The sequence below is a fragment of the Sciurus carolinensis genome, chromosome 2 (assembly GCF_902686445.1).
Source record: "Sciurus carolinensis chromosome 2, mSciCar1.2, whole genome shotgun sequence".
Classification (NCBI taxonomy): Eukaryota; Metazoa; Chordata; class Mammalia; order Rodentia; family Sciuridae; genus Sciurus; species Sciurus carolinensis.
Window position 1 is genome coordinate 80,098,502 of NC_062214.1, and position 15,167 is coordinate 80,113,668.

General features: G+C 45.6%; 1 non-coding gene across 1 annotated transcript; it reads right to left on the minus strand.

The window, feature by feature from the left end:
- Positions 1 to 6,622: 6,622 nt before the first annotated feature.
- Trnaa-cgc (transfer RNA alanine (anticodon CGC)) lies at positions 6,623 to 6,696 on the minus strand. The gene has a single exon. It is a non-coding gene; the product is annotated as a tRNA-Ala (tRNA).
- Positions 6,697 to 15,167: the final 8,471 nt, after the last annotated feature.

Consider the following 15,167-nt stretch of genomic DNA (forward strand, 5'->3'; position numbering starts at 1 on the left):
GAATTATGTAGATTTTTCTAATGTTAAATTGCCTTTTATTCCTAGAATAAACCCAACTTGTTTGTAATGTATTATCCTTTGTATAAATCAATGCATCTGATTCACTAATATTTTCTCTCAGATTTTTATATCTAAGTTCATGGAAAATATTAGCCTTCAATTTTTCTTTCTTTTGAAGTTCTTGTAGGTTTGGGTATTAAGCATATGCTGGCCTCATAAAATGAGATAGGGTGCGTTTTCTTTTTTTCCATCACCTGGAAGAATTTGCATAAGATTTAAATTACTTCATTCTTTGGTGTTAGGAAAATTCACTTACTAGTAAAACCACAAAATTTCTTTGAATGAAAGTTTTAAATAATGAATTAACTCCAACAATTATAGGACTGTTCATACTTTCTAGTGCTTTTGGTGTCAGTTTTGATAAATTATGTTTATAATGAGTTTTTCAATTTCATGTGAATTGTCAAATTTATTGGTATCAATTTTCCCACAATATCTCTTTATTTTTATTACTATCTATGGGATACTTACAAATTTCTTCTTTATTCCTAATATAGCTTTTGTGCTTTATCTCTGTTTTGGAAAGGCTTATTTTACTCATCGTCTCGGAGTTTATGTTGGCTTTATTGATTTGCTCTTTTTGTTTCCCTAGTTCAGTTATTTTTTAATTCCTTCCTTCTACTTTACTTGGGTTTAGTTTGCTGTTCTTTTGCTAGCTTCTTGCTCTGTAAAAGGAGAGGGTCCCCTCTTCCCATCACTTAGGTCTCTGCCATTCTGGATCAATGGAGTCTGTGAAAAACTGGAACCCACTTGCTCATGATTCCAGGGTCTCCTTTCCTCTCTGCTCCTAACTCTGCATTACCTTGAGATCCTCCACCTTTCAGGACATAAGTGCCAGCCCCAGTCTCCCTGACTTGTTCTCCTTTTGTTATTCTGGGATTGTAACCTCTTGTGGTTGTGGAAAGGTGGACACAGGGCAGGAATTTAAGAACATTGTTCTGGTTAACTCAAAAAGCAGCATATCTGACACTAAGGGACAGACTTTTCATTTTCTATTTGTTAGATATGTGGGCCTATGAATGGCAGGAGAATAAAATGTATTTCTTTCTTTCTTTTTACATCAGTGGATAACTTTCTTTCCCTGTGGAAGCTTGGGCAGGTGGTTGTTATGCCTTTCAGATTCTGGAAATTGATTGTCAGTTTTGATTTTCAGAATTGTTTTGCATTTTTGTTGTTTTTCTTTTGAGAAGTAAATAACAGTAGGGGCTGTTCTCCAGACACCATTTATACATTGACAAATTATGGTTGTATATATTTATGGGGTACAAAGTGAAGTTATGATTTTGAATATGATGTGGAATTATTAAATCAGGTTAACATCCATCATCTCAAATATTTAACTTTTTTGGGATAAGAACATTTGGATTTTATTCTCTTAATGACTTTGAAATGCACAGTACTCAACTACTGGCTCTATCTTCCAGGTTGTAAAATAGATCTTAAAAAACAAAAAAATCCTTATTCCTACATGTACCATTTGACCCATCCCCCCACTCTCTATCCCCCAGCCCCTGCAACCACCATCCTACCATCTGCTTCTATGAGTTCAATTGTTTTAGATTCCACATTGTGTTACCATGATAAAGTCCCTGAGAAATCAACTTAGAGGAGGGAGGATTATTTTGGCTCACGGTTTCAGAGATTTCAGTCCTCACTGGCTGCCTCCATTGTTTCTGGGCCTGTTGAGAGGCAGTACTTCATGGCAGAAGGCCATGGCAGAATAAAACTGTTCACTTCATGGCTGGGAAGCAGAGAGACAGAGAGAGTGTGACAGGGCATGACCCCAGCGCCCTACTTCCTCCAACTAGGCTGCACCTCCTAAGTTTCTACCACCTCCCAGTAATGCTGTCATGAGGTGAGCAGCCTCTTGATCCTATCATTTCCCAAGAGCCCTGCCTCTGAACTGCCGCACTGGGAACCAAGTCTTCAAGTCACCAGCCTTTGGAGTCATTCCAGATCCAACACATAAGTGAGACCTTGCCATATTTGTCTTTCTGTGTTTGACTTCTTTCGCTTCTGTCATAATGTTTTCCAGTTCCATCCATGTTGTCACAAATAACAGAATGTCTTCTTTTCTTAAGGCTTCCATTGTGTACACACTGAATTTTCTTTACCTGTTCTTCCTCTTACGGGTGCTGAGTTGTTTCCATGTCTTAGCTATTATACATAATGCTGCAGTGAACAGGGAGTACAGATGTCTCTTTGACACACTGATTTTGAATCTTTTGGGTAAATACCCAAGTGTGGGATTGCTGGATTATATGGTGATTCTATGTTTAGTTCTTGGAAGAACCTCTTTATTGTCTTTTAGAGTGGCTGTGTCAATCTACATTCCCACCATCAGAGTACAAGGGTTCCTTTTTTTTTTTTTTATGTAAATAATGTTTTTGAAGAAAGTTCCTGACGGAGACTCTGGCCATACTATTTCCAGTTCCCCCACACGACCACCCCCTCCTTCCCCTCCAGCCTTTGGTCTAGAAGGTCCTCTCTCATCCTCCTTATTGTGAAGGACTGCCCATCCTTTGAGACTCAGTTCAAGCACCACCTCCAGAAGGCCTCCTGATCTCCTCCTCGAGGTGCATCGGTCCTCTTCTCCAGGTCCCCACAGCATCTGCACATTCCTCACTTGCCAGCTTGGCCTGTGATGGTGGGGACACCTGTATAGTAAGGATTGTTTCTCCTGCCTCTACATGCTGTGCTCGGGACATGGGAGGGCCTTTGGTGATGGTTTGTTGATATTGAACAACGTGGCTCCTTCCGGCAGGGAGCTCCCACTGGACACACTGTAAGTACCCCGCCATGCTAAGGCCTGCATGCTCCTGAAGGTTACTAAAGGGGATGCAATGTCACAAGACAGAGCCAAGTTATCCTTGCTTGGGACAGCACATTGGGGGATCCTTGAGGGCAGTGATGACATCCTGCTCTCATGTGACTCTACCAGCTCAGTGCAGGCGGACAGGAGGCTGCAGGGAGAGTCCACTGATGGAAGGAAGGAGTGGAGAGGTGCTGTCACCTGCTGAGCTGAGGAGGAAGGCAGTGCGTGTGTCCTCATGTAAAGTTGCTGCTGCTTTCAGGCATGTGGACCCACTGGCCACCATCTCAGCAGATCTGCATTACTAAAGCAAAAATGTCTCTGTGGGAAGATGTCCTGGCCCTAATGAATGGTCCCATAACCTGGGCAGTAGATCTAGGGCAAGAAAAAGCAGAGGAGGAACGGGAGAAAAGAGAGACACTTGGAAGTTCCTTAAAAGAGGATGGGCCAGTTGCAAAATGTCAGGGACATGCAGGAGCCAGGCTGTAAAGTCAAGGAAAGGCCTTGAGTTGGATTGTGAAGGAGGTGAGCTCTGGAGCAGGAATACGGTCACAAGAGCAGGGTGCTGGAGAGGAGAACACAGGAGAAAGCAGCAGATAGGAGGTGTGATTCCTGAGGACAAGTCCAAGAGAGCCCCTGGATACTGGGGAGGGACCGGGAGGGTGTGAGAGGACACTGCCCAGAGCCTGGGAAGCCTGAGGGCTGGGGCTACAGACGTCATGGCCGTTTGCTAAGGCTTGCCCCAGGTTCTGGCAGTGAAGGCATGGCTCCTTGACAGACTGTGTGTCCCTGAAGCTCCAGGAGGGGAGCCAGAAAGCCTCCCCGCACTGGATGTGGGCAGGGAAATGGAAGCTGCCTGTTCCAGGCCCACAGCCCTCGGGGCTGTCCTGACTGAGGTCATGGGTGAGGGAGGACCTTCCAGAACAGGGACCACAGGGCACCCAGCAGAGCTGGGGACAGGCAGGAGCGGGGTGGGGCAGGGAGGCATGACAGCCCTCATGTTCTCACAGCCACTGACTCAGTGAGTGGAGCGGTTTCTGGGCAGGAGGAAAAAAAGCAGTGTGATTGGAGCTAGTCAAGACGCTCGTTTCTGAGCTTCCCAGGGCAGAGTGTGGCAGGGGCCAGCGGGCCTTGTGGAAGGACGATGACGATGGCTTCTTTTCCCTGCATGGTCATGCCCTGGGCCAGGCACTCCTGACTCCTGGCACCAGTGAAAACCTCACGCCTTCCTGCTCTCCCCAAGCAGAGTCCAGAATCATCTCCTGACCTGTTCTTTCTTTCATCTTGTTGCATAAAGTGACCCAGCCTCTGGGCTCAGCTCCCCACTTGGCAGGATCCACATGCTTCCAATGAATTGATTGGGTGCCTTTTACCCCTGGGATTCCCCAGGAGACAATCTTCTGCCTTACATGCCCCCAACTTACATGGGGTTTACACAGTGAAGGCCCTTCTCTTTCTCTGGAGTTTCAACCCTGAGGGGAGTAAGTCCCCTTGCCTTGGATCTTGCCCTTATGGGTGCACAGGCTCACTTGGCCTCTCTCCTTCACCTCCCAGGCCCAAAAGAGCCCCCACTCTGGCCCTGCAGCACGCGGCTCATGGCAGATTAGACTTCACGCTCTGAGCACTGCTGTCAAGACAATGAAGAGACTTTCAGAATTTTGGAAACACTGAAGTTTCCCAACAAAACCTGGTCCTAGCCTATGAGTAACTCAATTGCAAGGAGCCCAGAAGATCATGATTTAAGTGGAATTAAAAATGCATCACTCCACGATCTGGAAAGAGCTCCAAGACAGCTAAGTGAAAAGAGCAGGGCATGCTGAACGCTTCTTGTGCAAGGAGCACAGATACGTGCTGCCTTTGGGTGGGGGTGGAGGGATAAGAATATTTTCTTATACCTACATCAAGAAATGCTGGGAAAGATATTCAAGGAATGAATAGAAATTGTTATCTACTGGGGACTAAGAAAGGGGGTATGGAAGACAAGTCACTGTGGCACATGCCTATAATCCCAGTGGCTTGGGAGGCTGAGGCAGGAGGATCAGCCTCAACACTTAGCGAGACCCTAAGCAACTCAGTGAGACCCTGTCTGTACATAAAGTATAAAGAAGGGCTGGGGAATGTGGTTCAGTGGTTAAGTACCCCTGGGTTCAATCCCTGATACTACAAAAAAAAGGGGGGGGTTTGGGGACAGGGGTAGAATGAGACTTTCTAATATGTCTTCTTGTTTTGACTTGTGAACCATATGAATTGTTTTTAAAAGTTCTATTAGGCTAAATTGAATGGTACGAAGACCCACTCATGGCTCTCAATGTTAATGTAAAGACAGAAAAATACCCAGGACTCAGGACTGCTAGGGCTCATGGGATTGGAATACTACAGGACAGTGAGCCCCTCTGGGGGCCTGGGCTCTCATCTGTCCATCTGTCCCTCTGCCAGTGAGCTCTGTGTACATTTGCTTCTGTCTGGGCTTCTCTTGCTTCACCTTGCCACCTGCTGAAGACCCTTCTCTCCCCTCTTCAGCAGGGGCTGAGGGTAGAGACAGTCACAAAGAAAAAGAGTTGGACAGGAAGATCGTACTTGGTTTGCTTGGCCAGGCTGTTGCTGGACTGGTCACTCAGAGGTCAGGCTCCAGTGGAGACCCCTAGCCATGGGGAGCAGATTGAAGGTGCTTGGGTACCTAAGAAGGAGAGGAGGTGGAGAGACAAACTTGACAGTGGGGTCAGGAGTTTGTCCTGACTTGCTGAGGGACCTGCCTTCCATGCTCACTCTCCCCTTTGTGGAGCTGGGGGATTAGGCTAAATGATACTCTGAGGTCACTTCTGTCCCTGAAGGGAGAAGAAGCAAAGTGCAGTGAAAGGAGTATTGAGCCGGGCAGAGACCTGGTTTCAAGTTCACTTCCTGTGCCAGAAAGTGGGGTAACGCTGCCTGCAGATCACCTTGGAGGTGAGCTAAACTCATGAGTGCAAAAGAACCTAGTGAACCCCATGGGGGTGGGCGTGAGGGGCTCACACAGGCCACCGCTCTATAAATGCCCCCACGTCAGGGTGACTGGGGAAATGAGGCAGTGCGGCCTTGGTGTGGGGCTGAGCCCCAAACTGCGACACCAGAGCCGGGCTCTGCCCCTGCCGACTGTGTGACCCTGCCAAGGGTGCTTCCCCTCTGGGCCTCCACTTTTTATCTGTGGGCTGGAATGATAACGTTCGCCTGACAAGGTTGTAGTAGGAAATGAGAGAGTGAGTGTGCGGGTATTTGTGTGAAACCACAGCATGCTTTGTGGTGAGAATTCATGGGACTGTTCCCTGGCTCCTTGGCTCCCGCCTGGTTGTCCAGGTCAAAGGTGGAAGTACTGAGCTGTTGGTTAAGCCCATGGACGAAGTCCCCTCAAGCACCCTGGAAGAAGTCCCAGCCATGCATTTACCTGGTCATGATGATTCTGTAAAACTCACAAAAGTAAGAAACCATTGTCTCCTCCACTCCAACTTCTCTGACCTATTTTCACTTGTGTTGAATAGCCATGGGAATTTTGGGGATCTGGCTAAGAGCAAGTTGAGTTGAAGATATGCTTACTTGGCTTAGTGGGATATATTTATGTGGTTTTTAGTCCTTCTGTTTACAGCTAAATCATTGCTAACTGTTCTGGTGTAGGAAAGGCTTCCAGGAATAATACTCCCATCCCCAATACCCACCACACTCACTCGCCCACCATGATATGGTGGCTCAGGCCAGAGGCCATATTTATTTTTTTTTTTTTTGCGGTACTAGGGATTGAACCCAGGGCCTTGTGCTTGCGAGGCAAACACTCTACCAACTGAGCTATATCCCCAGCCCCAGAGGCCATATTGAAATATGAATGTGTCAGTGTCCGGCACTGGCAATTTGTGGGGGACAAACAAGACCTGAAATGCTCAGAGCTAGAAGCTAGGTCTGTGGGAAATCCTTCCACTATCAGAACATAGGACTCCGCTGTCATGGATGCCCTGTCAAAATGAAAGGTCTCTCCTGTCAAGAATGTCTGCAACAATGCATTATATACATATTGTATGCACCACAGATGTTTTTTTTTTTTAAATGGGATTCGGGTGAAATGAAATTCATCAAAGTTGCAGTGTCTGTAGGGCTTGAGTGTTACAGCATTTCCCACTGACAGGGAGTACTTCTGTGTGTGTGAAGTTGGACGCTTTATGCATTCCAATATATGGAACCACATCTTGGTGTCGCTGATGCATCTTGCCCTGATGAGGTCTGGCAGTTCCGAATGAAATGGCACACAAAATTGCCACCACCACAACGAGACAGCCTGGAGAAACAAGTGTTCTAGTGACAAAACTCCCACACATTGTCATCAATAAGTACAGTGTATGTAACATAAGAGTAATTTTATTATACAATTATGTGGCTCAGAGCAATGTAGTAGCAATTTAGGAGTGCATCTGAATTGCTCGAGTTAACGAGCACCATCAATTCAGAGTATTTAAGATTAGTCCTTCACACAAGAAAACTTGAAACACCCTGAAACTTTACAGCTCATTTATAAAGAAATTTGTTAAAGGTTTTCCCCCAATTTGACAACAATCCTTAAAGTGTATATGACTTTATCAATAAGTCACTGTTATGATTATCCCCCAAAGTTCATGTGTTGACAGCATTGTCCCCAGTGTGGCAAAGTTCAGAGGTGGGGCTTTAAGAAAATGAGGGCTGAAGCCTTATCAGTGGATTAATCCATCTGATGGACTAATAATTCGAATGGACTACTGGATGGTAACCATAGGCAGATGGGGCATGGTTGGAGGAAGATCACTGGTGGCGTGACCATGGGGACTATATCTATCCCTGGCCTTTCTTCTCTCTTTTCTCCTCTCTTCCCTTTCCCTCCCTTCTCCTTCCCCTTCCCCTTTCCCTTCTCTCTCTCAATCCCTCCTGGCTGCCGTGAGCAGAGCAGTTTTCCTCCACCATGCCTTCCACCATGATGTTTCTGCAATGGAGTTGGCCAATCATGGACTGAGACCTCTGACACTGTAAGCCCAAAATAAACTTTTCCTCCTCTAAGTTGTTCTTGTCAGATATTTTGGTCATAGCAACTAAAAGCTGATTCATACAGTCACGACATTGAAAGAAGTTTCCAAACCATCATTAATAAAATAACAAATGGGTTAACGATACTAGGGGAGGCAATGAATTATATTTCTATTCTTTTTATAGGAATTGATGGCACAAAAGTACTGTCATAGAAAGAGGTGACCAAAATGTATACCACCAGAATTAAGATGAAAAACAAATATTACAAGATGTATTAGGCACTTGATAAAAATATAATGCTGACAATGGAATATATTTGACATAACTTCCCTATGTTTATATATGAATAATCAACAACAAAACTCCACATCAGTTTCAACCACAAGAATAAGATCCTAATAACCATTTGACCCAGCCATCCCACTCCTCAGTTTATACCCAAAGGACTTAAAATAGGCATGCTACACTGATGCAGCCACACCAATGTTTCCAGCAGCTCAATTCACAATAGCTAAACTATGGAACCAACCTAGGTGCTCTTCAACAGATGAATGGATTAAAAAATGTGGGAGATATATATAATATACACATATGTATATATATATGTATATATTTATAGACACACACACGATGGAATAAATATTACTCAGCCTTAAAGAAGAATGAAATTATGGCATTTGCCAGTAAATGGATGGAACTGAAGAATATTATGCTAAGTGAAATAAACCAGTTCCAAAAAACCAGATGTCAAATGTTATCTCTGATATGCGGATACTAATCCACAATGGAGTGGGGCTGGGGAAGAATAGAGTTACTTTAGATTAGGTAGAAGGAATTGAAAGGAGAGGAGGTGGTATGGGGATAGGAAGGATAGTAGAATGAATCAGACGTTATTACCCTGTACATGTATATAACTATATGACTGGTGAGATTCAACATAACGCATAATCAGAAGAATTAGAAATTATACCCCATTATATATGATGCATCAAAGTGCATTCTACTGTCATGTATAACTAATTAAAATAAATTTAAAAATTTAAAAAAATGAACATCTGAGCCAATGCAGAAAAAAAGGAATGTGATCCTAATTAGAATAAGTTGTACTGCATGTATGTATAACATGTCAGAATATATTCTACTATCATGTATATCTAAAAAGACCAAGTAAAAAATATATAATACTATTTGGGGGGATTTTGCAATATTTGTAGTATGGCAGATTTTCTTATTTGTGGGTTGTTTTGATTTCTTTTCTCATTCTAAGTATTTGTGTTGTACCTAATTTTGCATTTATAATTTTTATGACTTCCCCTAAGGAAGGCCTCTGACTTATGCAAGCTTTGGGCCTCACAAAACTTGGGTGTGTTGCTACCTGCAGGTGGCTCCCACTCACAACTCACAAGAGACCCCTCTGGTGCCTGGTCCCTGTGGCTCTGTCCTGCCACACGGGCCTCCTGCGGGTGAGGCCCTGCTCCTCTCACCAGAGGGCACAGCCGACACTGCACACTGGGACACAGTGGGGAGCAGCAGGCATCTCCCAAAATGAATGAGCCTGGCCCTGTAGCCCCAACCACTCACACAGGCCTGCATCCTACCTTCCCAGAGCGGACTTCACTGCTCTCTCACATCTGGCTGCTCAGCACTTCCAGGACAAGACAGTCTGGTACTAAAGGCTGGTCTACATCTGGTTTTATTTTACATTGAAAAATGGGATTTAAAGAATTTCCTTTCAGGAGGCTAGGGATGTATGTAGCTCAGTGGTAGAGCACCTGTCTGGCATGTGTGAGGCCCAGTTTTAATCTCCAGCACCACAAAAATAAATAAATAAATAAATAAATAAATAAACACATAAAAATGTAAAAAAATTCTGAGTAAAGCCAATAAATAGGAGAGCGTTTTTGTATTTGGTCACTACAGTCAATTCTTTAATGTTTTCTGTTTTCTTATTGATTCTCTAGAAATTTCTAGAAAAACTTCCCTCTAAAGAAAAAAACATTTCACCCAAGTAAGTTCTTCACATTTTCTCCATGGTTGTTTTTATGCACAACACACTCTGGACCTGCAGATATAGCTCCCCATTTGCCAGAAGTATCTACATGTGGCCATTTTGTTTCCCCCTCAGTTGATATTTTTTATATAATATTCTAGATACTATGTAACTTAGTTTGTCGAATTCAATATAAGCTCAAGTTTTGTTACCTGTCTTTTAATAATGCAGATGCTGTCAAGTCAATTAAAGATCAGTGGATGTTCTGTATTTAAAAAAAAAAAAAAAAGACCGGGGATGTAGTCCAGTGGTAAAGCCCTTGTGTAGAATGAATGAGGTCTTGGGTTCAATCCCTAGCACCATGAAACAAAAGGAAAAAAAAAAAAGAATTTCTAGGAAGAGAAACACGTCATCAGCAAATAGCCATGCGGTCTAGTCCTTTTCAATATTTATATTTTGGTACCAGCCAAGAGGCTTCGTTTTGCAAACAATGGAAACCAACTCCACTTAAACTAGCATTGGAAGGTGGATGGGAGAGCCGCACTCCAGGGGGCCAAAGCAGAGAGACGTCCAGACAGCTTAGCCTGCTCTCCGTGCTTGGTGCCATGAAGCAATTGCAGACTGAGAACTGGAAGTCTCCCCACCTCTTTGCTCTATACCACTCCCAGGGCTTCTGGGTAAAGTCCGTTTCCTCTCTAATTCTGTCTCAATCTTGTCTCGCTATTTTACAAACAATGCATGCCATAGTTGCCGAAAGGGGTAAACAAGAGAAGTTCATTAAAACATGTAACTATGTACCTGCAGGAAGGAGATCACAGAGCTCCATGGTTTGGCTTGGCAGAATTTGAGGCCATCCTCCTCGCCAGTTGTTCCACATTCCCTTTGCCTTCCGTCGACTCCTAGGCTGACTGGGGTTCCTGACAGGTGGGCTGGACAAGGCCATCATTCCCAGGACAGCTGAGCCCTGGTGGTCCTGCCTTGGCGTGTTCGTTGTGCCTGCCTTCCTGTTGGCCCTTGCACAGAGCTGGCCTAGCAGACTGAGCAGAGGGTTCTTGGAAGCCGCCATCATTTCTTCCTGCCCTGTTGCAGTAGCCTCCCATTGCCCTCTAAGGGTCTAACTCACGATCGTCCAGTGGAGTTCTCTGCCATGAGGGAGCTGTTCCACCCCTGTGCGGCCTGATGCGGTAGCCAGTACGGAGCCTCAAGTGGGTACTGACCATTGCAATGTGGCTGGAGCAACTGAGGAACTGAACTTCTAATTGTGTTTAATTTACATTATCCCATTAAGTCCCAAATCTTCAATCCTGTGGCTATTTCAGCAACACAGGTGCATTGAAATAGGTTAACATTCATGGCTCAATTTAAGTTGTCATGGATGTCCACACCTGAGACAATGGGACAAAATGAATCAGGGAGCCACAGGAGACTGTAGTCATAGCAGAACTGGTTCAAGTCAGCCATTCTGGCCAGTGCCATGCCTGCCTTTGAGCTCGTTCATACAGAGGCAGGTTGGCACACGCAAGGCCATTCCGTGAAGTGGAGCCACCTCGCCTCCCCTTTTAAAGCTCTGCTCCCTGGGATATCAGACCTCTGAAGCAGCAGAGGTAGCCTTGTGGGAACAAAGAGCACCTTGTCTGAAGGAGGGTTATTTGGTTTAATAGTGAAGAGCATGGGCCCGAGATGTGGCTCAGGGGCAGAATGCTGGCAAAGATCTCTTCCATCTTTATGTTCTACATAGTTTGAAATAAGGTCATCAGTGCCTTGAGAGTTTGTCAGTTTTTACTTTTAAATCATTTAGGTATTTATGTGTTTCTGTGTTTAGACTGAGCAGTCTTCAATTTCTTCTGTGGTTATTGAACCACTCAGATTTTCTACCACCTAGTGAGTCAACTGAGTAATTTACATATTTCTAGAAATGTATTTATTTTATCCATAATACCTATTTTACCTAAGTTTCCAAAGTTTTTGACATTGTATTATGCATATTATTTGCTTATCATCTATTCAGTTTCTTCTGTCTCTGCCATTGTTCATCCCCTTTATTGTTTCTAGTGATCTGCACTATATTGTCTTCCTTTCCTTAGTCTTGGCAAAGTCTAATCATATCTGGTTCAATCTTTGCTACCATAAATAAACAAATGAATAAATGAAGATCTAGAGCCTCATTCTCCAAAGTAAGCTCCATAGCACACTAATTCCATGGAATGTCAAAATGGAGTACCAAAAAAATAATAGTATAGAGGTTCAGTAGGTTTTGGAGATGTTGAGTTAAATAAAAGATGTTCAAGTTCTCATAGGAATACCACCAAATAACAGTATGAGGAACAACAGAAACTCTCATACATTGCTGGGGAAGTGTACACTCACACTTTGGAAAACAGTTTGGCAATTTGCACACATCTACAAATTCTGTTCTTAGGTATACCTACCCAGGAAGAACGTGAAACATGCTTACAAAGCAAACTTGTTTGTAGCCCACATTGGGGAAACTTAAATATTTACCACAGGAAAACAGATAAACTATAATAAATATATTATGACAATGACAATGGAATACTCCCAAATTAAAAAAAAAAAAAAAAATGAGCCAGGTGCAGTGGCACATGCCTGTAATCCCAGTGACTTGGGAGGCTGAGGCAGGAAGATCACAAGTTCAAGGCCAGCCTCAACAACTTAGTGAGGCCCTGTCTCAAAATAAAAAAGACAAAGAGCTGGGAATATAGTTAAGGATAAATTGCTCCTGGGTTAAATCCCCAGTACTCTCCAAAAAATAACAATAATGAACTATTAACACATATCATAACATGGATGAATTTTCCAGATATTCTGGCAGTAGAAGCCAGACATCAAGAGCACATACCATAGGGGAAGTCATTTATATGAAACTTTAGAACAGGCAGAACTAGTCCATGGCTTTAGAAGTCATAAAGTAGTTATCTCTGGGTGGTGGGATAAGGGGAAAAAATATGAGGGACCTTTCTGGGGTGATGAAAAGGTCTGTGTCTTGATGCAGAGGTGAGTTCTGGGGTGTAATCTTTTGTCAAAATTTATTCCACTGAACACTTAAGACCTGTAACTGCACTGATTGTAAATAAACAGTAAAAGTTACTGCAAGACTTCTGAGAGCCTTTACAAGCTAAGATGTATCAAGAATGTCAAAAAAGAGGCTGTGGTACCCAGGGTTTCCTGACCTGATTTGAACCTGGTTTGTGGGTGTGGGCAGGAAGCGTCCCCTTCTGAGGGCGTAAACTGAGAGCAATAACTGTGTGGGGACGGGAGCCGTAGGACTCCTTGTTCAAACCCCAGGTGCCACCGTGTACTGTCTGCCCCAAGAGACGTGGGGTAGTGGGCAGCCTGTCTGCAGGTACTGCTATAGTGGAGTCCAGGCCTGTCACCCGTTTCCCACACCTACTCCTCCAGCTCCTAATAGACTGAGAGCACTGTGTAGGGCTGGGCTGGGAGAAGCTGCTGGCAGGGCAGGAGTTGTCCCTGCCAGACCAAGGCTCTCCTCTGCTTCCCTCCATGGGTGCTGTGGGGTCCTGAGTGGGCTGCCCCCACCCCTCGATGAATCAGCATGCAGTCTCAACCCAGTAAAGCCTAGGGACAGTGGCTGGCAGGTTCAGCTCCTAAGGCCTCTCCAGCCCCTTTGCTCACCCCTGCTGCGGATCTGGGGAGCTCCCTGGGCCCTCATGGGGAAACTGTTGGTCAATGTTGCCTGGGTGGGTCATGGACTGTGCCACCTGGGGGGGGTCATGGACTGTGCCACCTGGGGGGGGTCATGGACTGTGCCACCTGGGGGGGTCATGGGCTGTGCCACCTAGGGGGGGTCATGGGCTGTGCCACCTGGGTGGACTTCTCATTTTTCTGTTCTCGTCTGCTTCTCAGCTCCTAGAAATCCCTCAAATGACTGCTTTAGCAATGATGCTCTTTTGCTTTCCAACACTGCTAAAGAGATGATCTTATTTTTCTTTCTTCTGTCATTGTAATTGGGCACAGCAGGCAATTTATGAATGAATCCGAGTGAGCAAGTGTGTGTGTGTGAGAAAGGGAGAGAGAAAGGAAAGAGAGAAAGTTTGTGCAGCCTGAGCCCAGGAGAGGGGAAGGGGCTGGATGAGGGGCTGGGGGCAGGTAGGCCACCAGGCAGGCAGTTGACAATCCGCCCCATGAAAGGTCCTTGCTGCATGCAGGAATGACATTGCCGTGTGGTGGGGCTGACAGATGCTTCATGGGAGATTAGGAAATAAGTCTGCATCTCCCCTGGGCCCTGATACCATCAGCGGTTAAGAGGCCTGTCTGATTTCATTACAAATCTCCTGTTCCCAGGGCTTAGAGCTCAGCCTCCGGGCTCACAGGTGTGGGAGGACAGCGGGCCACAGCAAGGGCATTTTGCTTTTAATTGTGGCCATTAATCTGGCACCAACAGCTGGTCTATCCTGCAGTAGAAGGGGTGGGGGTGGCAAGAAACCTATCAATTGGGAACTGGTTGATCCTGCTCTGTGCTCACTGGGAAGTGGGCAGTTACTCCTACTTTTCAGGATCTGCTTTCCTGACCTCCTTGGAAGGTTCTAGTGCTGCTTCCTCCCTGGATTTGGTAGGAGTCTTCTGAAGCAGGCAGATTCCCAGCTCTCAGATCATGCAACTTTTGCTTTCCTAGGGTCAGGATGGGACCATGTCTAGTGCCAGCCCCTGCCCTGAAGTTAGGGTATGTCCCAGTGAGTGGGGCAGAGCAGAATGGCTCAGGAGCTGGGTGAGCTTCTGGGACAGCACAATGAGGGACAGGGCAGAGTGAGGAGAGGTCCCAGAGCCAGACAGGCACAGCCAGAGAGAAGGCCAACTGTAGCCTCAAAATGGGGTCTGGGGCTGGATATCATGCATGTGTGTGGCAGTGGGAGACAAATTTCTCCCCTTTCTATCTCTAGCTATCCACCATCCTCAGCTGTAGCTGCCCAGAGAGGGCACAGGGAGACCCGGGGTGAGCCAGAGGTGGGTCTGTCCTGGGCACTCTCCAGCACCAGACAAGCGCCCAGGGGCAGGGTGGGGGTAGGTGCCCTCAGGCAGTACCCAGAAAACTGGTGGGGAGAAGTCCAGTGGGGTAGGGAGATGTTGGGTTAGAGGAGGCCTGGAAAGGATGAACAGGATCCTGCCAGGCCTTGGCAGGGTGGACGTGCTGATGAGGAAGGTGTTCCTCTCTGGGGCTCCCGGTGAACCTGGGGCTTGTGGAGGGTTGGGGATCTGCTGAAGAAAGGGGCTCTACAAGCAGTAAGCTTGATTCCAGGGTGGCAGGTCCTG